The following is a 9,560-nucleotide window of genomic DNA, read 5'->3' as shown; positions in this document are numbered from 1 at the left end:
AAAGAGAGTGTAGGATGTCTCTACAGTTCATCCCATTTTACAGTATTAGGTTTAAAGGCAATCTTCAGCAATTTTCATTTAATTAATAACTATTTTTTAAATTGAATAACGACTGTCTACGCAACTTCCATCTTTGGATGTATCTGTAGTACCATTAAATCGAATGTATTTGAGGTATTAGGATGCCAAAACATATTAGTAGTGCTAAATTTTCAAGGAATATCTTTCTTCTACGTCATCCAACCATCATTTCCGTGGTCTTCCTCTTGCCGTCCTATCGACAGGTTTCTATTCCATTATCCTCTCAGTTGTTCTGCTGTCATCCATTCTCATAACATATCCCAACAAGGCAAATCTCTGGCTCTTCAAAAATCTGACGATGTCCGCACTGTGAAGAAGATTGTCAAGTTCATGGTTCATTCTGATCTTCCAGGATTCGTCTTGTACGGGCCCAAAGACTTTTCAAAAAATTCAACGCTCGAACACCCTCAACAACCGCTCATCTCAACAATTGCAAGTCCTTTCTCACCCACATTATCAATCCTTTTATTGTATCAAAAGTAATACCACTTCCAGTAATATATAATAAATTCTCGATGAAACAGGAAAATATACTGGTGAGTTAGGTTTTTCACTTATCACAGTAAATGGGTAGCTTGTAGGTTTAAAGTTCTACAGGGTGTCTCACAAATATTGGTACAAATGGTTTACTCATTCAAGCAGTAGTCGCTGCACGAAGAGCATGCATCGATATAAGAACTGTGAGCTGGCAGACATGCACCTAGTGTATGGATTAGCAGAGAGCCCACACGGTGTTTCCCCCATGCGGCACAACATCGCTTCGCAATAAATGTGTGGGCAGGTATGGTCGGTGACTGCTTAGTCGGCCCATACCTGTTACCATCCCGCATGAACTCCGCTAAATATCGGATCTTTCTTGAACAAGTTCTACCAGGGTTACTTGACGATGTTCCAGCAAATGTGAGACGCAACATTTCGTTTCAACATGTTGCGCCTAACTCCTTGGAGATGATTCTCCAAGGAGTTAGGCGACGGACTCGTCTGAAATATTAGAGCTGGTTTGACTATGTATTAATCGGCCTTTTACCTTACTGGTACAAATGCTCATTGGTATTCTCGGAGGGAGATGTCCCGGAAAGAATAGTTATGTCCCGTCTATGCCTTTTGCAGTTTACGAAACTAGGCTCTTCACCTCAGTGGGGACACTTAGGTGGACATGCCCACTGCGAGCACAATGTCCGCAGGAAGAGGGCTGTGGGATCAATTCTAGAAGGAGTGCCAATAACCCAGACAGAAGAAAATTTCATTGCAGCCATGGAACATTCTGTTAGATGATACACTTGTAAATGTTCGGAGAAACACTAACAACACGATGTTATTTTGAACTGGATTTGGCCTTAGTCAGGAATCTAAGAGTGGTTTCGGGTTTCACTTTCTCCCAAGTGAAACCAAATGCTGTCAGCTTCTTGTGAAAAAGGTTTTCAAGGAGGTCCTCATTGGACAGATCCTTGGAGGTGTCGTAAATCAGTAACGAAAGATTCGATTTCCTGGGTGAGGTGATGATTACACTTGCAGTAACCAGGAAGTTGCAAATGGAGATACTAGACAGGTCATCTTGAGTGGCTGTTTTCAAGTCACCCCAGTTTCTGAAAGCCCTCAGCGATCTTCCTTTGATACTTTTATAATGTCTTGAGTGTATTGGTGACCAATTCTTTAATGTAATTGCTCATTTTGAGCTCTGAAGCTTCATTGACCATCAAGAGCAGCAAGTAATGGGATTTCTGAGGGCAGCTAGAGTTTTGCAGCATTTTGCCTTCGTCTTGAGAAGCAGTCCGGGTTGCCCTAATTAAACGGAGCTGGCGTAGAACTCGCGGTGACCCCAGACTGAATGCCTGGAAATGAAAACCTCGTAATTCTTCTTAGTAATATGCAAATAATAAGACAGGACAGCGGTAAGATTAATCTTCGGAGTCAACAAATACTAATAATTCCAAGCAAAATAAACAAAGATCAGTTCCTCAATAAACAACAGCCAGACTAGTATGGGAGTAGTGCTGTTACTTAGAGACAAAGTGGTAGCTGACAAAGCAAAATTTTATAAATCGTTAATAACATTACTGTCCCTTAAAAGTTGGCAATAACAAAAGGATGAACGAACGCACCAACTCAAATGGAATCCAGGACACCAATCTATATCCCATAATGCACAAAAAATAACACAAATTAAAAGAAGATTTGCGGAGCACTAAAATATTCGACCAATACAAACATGGATGAGTCCACTAGTAGACGCATTTCAAAGGCAGGCATTCCCATCCAGTTGTTTAATGGTGATCAGATTTCCTAGGGCATGCCGAAGAAAACAGTCCTAAAATCATAACTGCCTCCAGCCTGCAGAACACGAACTCTGTATCCAGGTGTCATGGCCTCGCGCTATTTCTCCAAATTCAGATACACCCATCACAGGATAGAGTTGAAAGCGAGATTCATTACACCAGACGACAGATATCCAGATGTCCGTGGTCCAGTGTTTGTGCTGAAGTCTCCGTGCATAGCGCTGGCCCTCGTGGGTACCACAATTTGTATAATTGCTGTCCTTCGTGTGTTCAAAAGGGGATTTGCTAATTCAAAGCCAACTCATGCATTATTGCAAATAAACAATTTCAAATACCCATCTCAAATATTTAAATTTTATATCCTATTAATGGAATGCAGTCTTTCTAAATATATTAAACAGAGCTTATGTGTAAAAGATAGATTGAGCATTGATAATAACAATTAATGAGATCCATATAAAAATTTTTTGTTTCCTTTTAATTGAAAGCTGGTAAAGTTGTTTTGTTTGCATATACACCAAGGGACCTGTTATTAGATACACGTACCATTTTCATGAAATAGAGAGCTCCTTCAACAATGGATGGTTTTCTTTCTAATAAAGTAGGCGAGGAGTGTGTATAATTTTTTATTTCTTAAGTTAGGGCGGTCCCAAACTAGACTATGGCAAAACCTTCAGGCGTTTATGTACATTACTGTACTCAGTAAGGCCGTTCCATGTTACGTACACATCTATATTGTGATCCATAGCAGACTAGTATAATATATGTCATCACACACAAGTTGGTTCCAGGCCCATATTCATTATACAACTCAGGAATCAATGATTAGAATTTTATCCACCATGGTGCAGCTCATCAGACGATTTGTTGAATGACAGATCGGTGCATAAGATTTTGCTGAAATGGACAATTGGATCCATGATAGTAGAGGGGCGGTTGTTCTAGACATCAAAAGTAGAGATCATGAATGGATGTTGGCTGAGTATTGCACATCTTCTGAAGTTCCATTTGCAACCCACGCTATAGTTTTCATTGAAAGAAGTTAGCAGTAGTAGACTAGTACTATGGATAAGTAAACCGAATGACCACGTTAGTAGGTACATCTGTCTAATAAATAGTCGCGCATACACCAAATTGTCTCGTACAGCAAACAGTCATTCACCAAATTGTTGTGCAACGAATTCTTTTTCAATGAGTTGACGTGGATCCTTCAACGAGTTTTCGAGGATGGTTTCAGATCTCTCTATATATCTCTTTATCTGTGTGCGGATCTCCGGAGTTGGTGCATGGTGGTTCTAACGCGTGATGCTCTTAATAAAGGGGCTTTTCATTTAATGAAAATGGTAGGCGTACTTGATAAAATTACCATTCTGTGTATAACACACCATCTCACTTGGTTGCTATCAGTGGTGATGTGCGTTGCATAAGAGACCCATTCGATAAATGTCATATCACATTATGGTCTTTTCATATTTATTATTCTGCTATATGTCCTTTGTGTGTGTCTTTAAGATTCCCAACTGGTAAAATGCGATTTCTTGTGGCTTCTCCACCGCTTTTTCCTGGGCTTTTGCTTTGTTTTCTATCGAGTTTCTTCTGAAGAAAACCTCTTCTGGCTTCTCTTCAGCTTTTATCTCCCCTTCTGTTATTTTTTCTATTGGGTTTCTTCCGAAGAAGGCCATCCTCTCAAGGTTTGCAAAGGGGGCTTCTACAAGCACGTGACAAATAAAGGCTACCAAGAAGCTGATGACCGCATTACCAAAGAATTCGTAAATCTGAAAGGAAACAGAAATATAATATAAACGTCATGGATTTCAGGAATCGATCAGCATCCTAATTAATTGATTGGCGTTACAGAACTTTTGAAATTACAATAACATACTGTTTACAAATTACAAGAAGAAAGAAATGCAGTTCTTTTCTTTCCTTTCCTTTAAGAGTAAAATTGAGAGTTAATATTTTGTTAGTTTATGTTAGGTTTGACTGAAATATATTTTTGTTTGGATTTTAACTAAAAACATTTTAAGAATAGATTTTAATTAAATGCATACCAAGAAAAGGCTGATTTCCATCTGTATATATTTCCTGACTGTAAATATGCAAATATTTAGAAGTATCTTATCATAATAAATGTTTCCACTCCGAACAGTCACTACACGTAGTAGTAGTATGTACAAAGCAGTATTCCTACCCAGTGTTAGTGGGTAGGAATCCACCGGGTGCGTGGTGCAATCGTGCAGTTATTTCAAAAATGAATGACAAACACAACTCCATTTAAAGGGGATTGATCTGATTAACTGAATATTCCGTTTGGGAAACCAGGTGAGAGGCTTCGCCACACGACACAGCAATCAAACGAATCCTCCCCGAGGTAGCGATTGCAATGAACAGAACTGCAAGATCTTGGTTCTTTCTCAACCTTCAGATGTCCTTCAGACTAACTATGGTACCCTGAATGAAAAGTTGCACCAGCTGGGACTTCTATCTAGTAACCAATGCTTTTGTGTGAGGAAAACTGGCACCATCTCTCTTTTGACTGCGACTTCTATGAGGATCTCAGAGATCAACTTTAGAGAGCAATTCTCAACTTCTCCCCAAACCAAGTGGATCAACCAATCCCGAATCCGGACAGTCTTTCTTCTCTGCAGGCCTTTGCATCTGACAATTTTTGCCCAGCGGAAGACCTTGTGCCAATGCCAACCTAAACCAGACAAGCGATTCCAGCCTAGTTTTCACTCGTGTGAAGAAAGGATAAATACCTTAGTTTTATTTGTTTATTTGCTCAATCTGCCATATTTCTTTTGGACCCCTGCAAACAGGTATGGCCACATTTAATTTTTTTGTTTATCAGCATCACAAGCTTTTTTGTCTCCCCCACAACCTGCACCACGGGTGTTTTTTTTTTCTTCTCACAACCTGCACTATGTTTTTTTTTTTCTTCTTCTTTTTCTCTTCCCTCTGGAATGTGTCACCAGACAAACCTGGCCGAACTGCTGGCAGCACCAGGTAGGTCAGAATCTCAATTCTAGACGAGTACCCAGAATCATCTCTCCAGGGAACCGATGTAGAAGAGCACACAGAATCATCTCATCAGGTGACCGATGCTTCCTGGTAGCCCATGTGGCCAGAACCCAACAGAACATGCTCATTTCTCATACAAACCTACACTACTCACATTTCTACCCCTTTTACAGTTGATATTGTCCTTCTAAGCGACACCAGGGGAGTACAAGAGACGTTCCAGGTGCCGCCCTTTACAAATACACATGTCGACATGCCCATTCATTTCTCTAACCAGAGCAGAGGATATCCGCAAACGATATTCAAATGTCGTTCTTATTGGGTTTTAGGAGCATCAGCAACTAAGTCCATATTGCTCCGTGGGTACTGTCTTTAAATTGCAGATGTTCTGTGGTCGATTTTCTGTTTGCTGGATGAAAAACCTTAGTTTCTGCTAGTAACAACCACGCTACCGTTACCTGAGAACGACTGACTCCTCCACGATGTGAAAAAGGCCCATAAAAATTCCAGACCTCACCGATTGGACTCGGACTCAGGTCTTTTTCATCTGCTGCAGCAAGGATGGTAATTTTACCAACTGTGCTAATAATTTTCAGGCTAATAATTTCGGATATTTATTGATCCAATTTTGTAAATTGCATTGAATTATCCTTCTGCGACGAACTTGAAATTGGCTGTTACTCCCCACCTCACGTGATCGTGGGGAATAGCCCAAATTTTCAACAGAGTGCTGCGCAGCTCCTAATTAACACGCGGACATGGGTAACATCTCACAATTCTTCTTTTGTTATCCCCTACACGGATCCACAGACAGAATCCCGCTAATTCGGAAACCCCGTTTTTCCGACTTCAACCACTATGCCATCGGAAGATTTCACCCAAACGGAAGAAAATGTTGGGAAAGCGCCGGAAACTGAGAGACGACCCAAGAGACGGCGCTGACGAACAGACACCAGCTCCGCTCTCTTAAAAGCGTAATAAGAGGCAATCAGGCCATGAAACAGGTATGGAAATCAGGTCCCAATCTGACCCCGACAAGAAACAATGAGAACAAATCAACAGGTTGAAACAATCGAAGAGGTGTACACCTTGGACCCAACCCTTCCGGAGGACCCTGTGCCGGACCAGATGCTCATCCTCAGGCGCGCACTGAAAGACCTCCTGAAAGAACAGAACAACAGAGTGACCACATGGCTCCGGGCTGACATCGCCTCCCTGTGGACTAAGCTGGAGACCATTCTATATAAGACACACGTAGAATACGAGAGAGTTACTGCCAAGTTAGAGGCATACCTTGATGATGGGGCAAGTGAAATGCCACAGCCCGTTCTGACCGATTTAGAGGCGCTGAGGAACAAAACCACAACTACAGCTACAATTATAAACACCACTTCCAAGCCTACTCCTAGGAAGACACTACTTCCAAAGCCACATCTAGTGGTTCTTAAACCCATCACAAATGAAACTCACAAAACTTGCGAAGATGTAAAGAAAACGGTAATCGACTCCCTGACCGAAGACTTCAGATCTGCCAAGATCAGCTCTATTAGAAAGACGCGGAATACAGGAGTTATCGTCGAAACTGAAACAAAGGACGATGCAAATCTCATTATGAGAAACTCCAGGATCCCCACGCTTGGGTTGTCAACTGAACCGCCCAGAGAGGGCCTGGCAAGAGATCACAAAACAGACAAGAATATACATAAATTGGAGCCCCCACTGGTACAAGGAGCATATCGCAGTCCTGAAATGTTTCCAGTATTGCCGATTGAGGCACACCACGCACACATGCACCCAACAAGAAGCAACATGTGGACATTGTGCTGAGAAGGGGCCCAACTTCGCAAACTGCCCCGACAAAACAAACTATCCAGTCAGTTTGTGGTAATTGTAAGTGGCAGAAACTCCCTCACACACACACTCAGAGACAGCAAATGCTCCGTCTACATAAAAACAAAAGGCGCACAACAACTAAAGATCCACTATGGGGACTCTTCATAAAAGATACAACACATGCTGCATTAAATTTCTTCAGCTAAACGCGCAACGGGCCATTGCCGTTGCGGGACAGATTAGGCAATAGGCAGAGGGAAAAAAAATCTTGACATCATACTGCTATAAGAAACCTACACCTGCGCCGGGGCTTTATGGGGATACCCGCTCAATAACATGATTGTCCAGGTGGATGGATTTACCCCCCGGGCGGCTGTAGTGGTGAGAAAACCTAATATAACAGTGACAAGGATCATCCCCCTGTGTTCTGAGTGGGCATCCTGTGCACACATAATATCGTCACTGGGAGAATTGTATGCGATATCTTCGTACTGTTGTCCGGGCGTTGATATTCTCCCTGCAACGCAGTAATTGCGACATGGACTATCCGAGCTGCATGGAGCCAGGATACTTGTCTCCGCTGACTTGGACTGCCGCTTACCTCTGTGGCACAGCGAGACCCCAAAACGCAGAGGGTCCAGAAATGGACAACACATGGAAGAGTTTTTGACCAACATTGGCTTTGTTGTCCTAAACCGTCCCAATAATCTACCCACCTTCATTTCAACCCTTTGGAAAGCCACCTTGGATGCCACTATAGCTACCAGATCTCTTGCCAGTCACATTACAGTCTGGAAGGGTCTAGAGAACTGGACCACTTCTGACCACTGAGCTATCACATTTGACTTGCAAAGGTCACTCCACCGAGCCCAGTGATGAGTCTCAAACGAAACAAGTATGCAGTAGATAAAGCGAATTGGGAACAATTCAAAGAGGCTATCATCAATCGCCTACAAACCGACCAACTACTGAGCTGCACCCCGGATCACCACCAACATGCAATAACACATGCCATAACAAGTGCTGAAAACCAGGCGATCAGGACAAGGATCGCCTGGTTTGCAGCACTTCCTCCCCACAGCCGAGAGCAGTCCCATAGTGGTCACGAGAAGTTGAAGTACTGAGACGTGAAATTAACCAAAAGAGACGAGCCTTTCAGAGAGCTAGACTGATCTGGCCCCTACCTGAGGTGGAGTTCCTCAGGCAGCAGTACAGGGATGCCAGGAATACATATACCGCGATGATCAGGCGGAGCAAGAAGCTGTCCTGGGAGCACCTGGTGTCTATTGTAGGCAACTCGGGCCCATGGAGCATAGTATATCGCATAACCATGAACAAATTGCCAGAGGGGAGGTGACATCCTCCACAATCACGCCGCAAGGCACTATGACAAAAAATTGGCAAGATTCAATAAACAACATTCTAAATACCACCTTCAAACCACTAAATGGAAATGATACTCCCGAACAACAATTACTTTGTCTGTCCAACGACGCTTACCAAACCACCCGAATGGAAGAGTTCTTCACTCACCATGAATTACAAACAGCCATAAGCAAAGTCAAAAGCAAAATAACTCCGGGTCTGGACATGCTGAAGCCGGAAATAGTAAAGAAAGTTACCGAATACCCCCGACCTCCTCCTAGACTAGTACAATCACTACCTCAGCTCTGGCTGGTCCCCTCAGAATGGAAGGTGGCCAGCGTGAAACTTATACTTAAAAACCCATCCAAACAGCCACAGACACCAGAATCATATCGACCAATAGCCCTACTCTCGGTGCTAAGCAAAGTACTTGAACAACTGCTCAAACAGAGGAAAGTAGAACACCACACCACAGCAAATTTAAACACCTGCAAACAACCAATTCGGCTTTAAACCTAGAAGATCTAATCTCGACTCTGGAAACTATCCTTCATTAGCGGAGAGTTGTGACCAAAAATATTTCCTCCTCATCTCGATTGATTTTGTGGTGGCGTTCGATGCCCTATGGTGGCCAAGCGTCCTCGCAAGACTCAGAGCAGCCCAATCACCAACGAATCTCCATGGCTGTATGTAGAGCTTCCTGAGTAATAGAAGGATCTTAGTAGATGATCTCTACTGTAGGGTAGAGCGCCGGGTCTATCGGAGCTGCCCCCAGGGCTCAGTACTGGGCGCCCCTCCTATGGAACTGTGTATTTGACGAGTTCCTCTGCAAGGATCTAGGGAACGTCAAATCACTGGCGTTTGCTCATGATCTCGCCCTGGTACTGGCCGCTAACTCTAGGACTCAGATGGAAATCATCGCAAACGAAACACTAACCACCCTTCGAGGCTGGGCTGAGGGACATCACCTTTTTTTTTAGGTCC

The sequence above is a fragment of the Mastigoproctus giganteus genome, chromosome 6 (assembly GCF_048544385.1).
Source record: "Mastigoproctus giganteus isolate SK-2022 chromosome 6, ASM4854438v1, whole genome shotgun sequence".
Classification (NCBI taxonomy): Eukaryota; Metazoa; Arthropoda; class Arachnida; order Uropygi; family Thelyphonidae; genus Mastigoproctus; species Mastigoproctus giganteus.
This window is presented reverse-complemented; position numbering follows the sequence as displayed.